This window comes from Phalacrocorax carbo, chromosome 17 (assembly GCF_963921805.1).
Source record: "Phalacrocorax carbo chromosome 17, bPhaCar2.1, whole genome shotgun sequence".
Lineage (NCBI taxonomy): Eukaryota > Metazoa > Chordata > Aves > Suliformes > Phalacrocoracidae > Phalacrocorax > Phalacrocorax carbo.
Genome location: NC_087529.1, coordinates 4,785,399 through 4,785,939, shown reverse-complemented (window position 1 = coordinate 4,785,939; position 541 = coordinate 4,785,399).

Genomic DNA, 541 nt, shown 5'->3' with positions numbered 1-541 from the left:
GTTGACTTTAATGTGGTTAATGGAAGGAAATCCAAAGTATTTGCAGTACTTAAGCCGAACAATTATCTTTGTTTTACTCTCAGTGGAAATATTTTTGCAAAAATCAGGAATGGTTTTAGTTGTTTTAGGCTTGTAGCGGGAAGGGGCTCTGGGAGCAGACCGCAAATGAAGCGATGTCTAGAATTTGTGCATTTCATTTTTGTAGCTGAAAATGTCTTAAGTCTTACATGTAAACGCTGCATCGCCAGGTCCCGCGGGACATGTAATTCCAGGGAATTCCAGGACAACCCCTGTTGTCCGAGGGGGAAGCAGGGCGTCCAGGCCAGGGGCAGGGGAGGTCGGGGAGGGCTGGAGTAACGCGCTGGGGGCCCCCCAGCAGCGTGGGGCCCCCCGTGCTTCGAATGAGCGGCCCCGCGGGTGGCTAGCGAGGCGCGCGCCCCGGCTCGCCGCCCGCCGGCAGGGGGCGCCCTGGCGGCGGCGGCGGCCGCCCCTTCCGCCGCGGCGGGGGGCCCTGGCGGGGCGGCGGCGGGCGGGGGCGCGG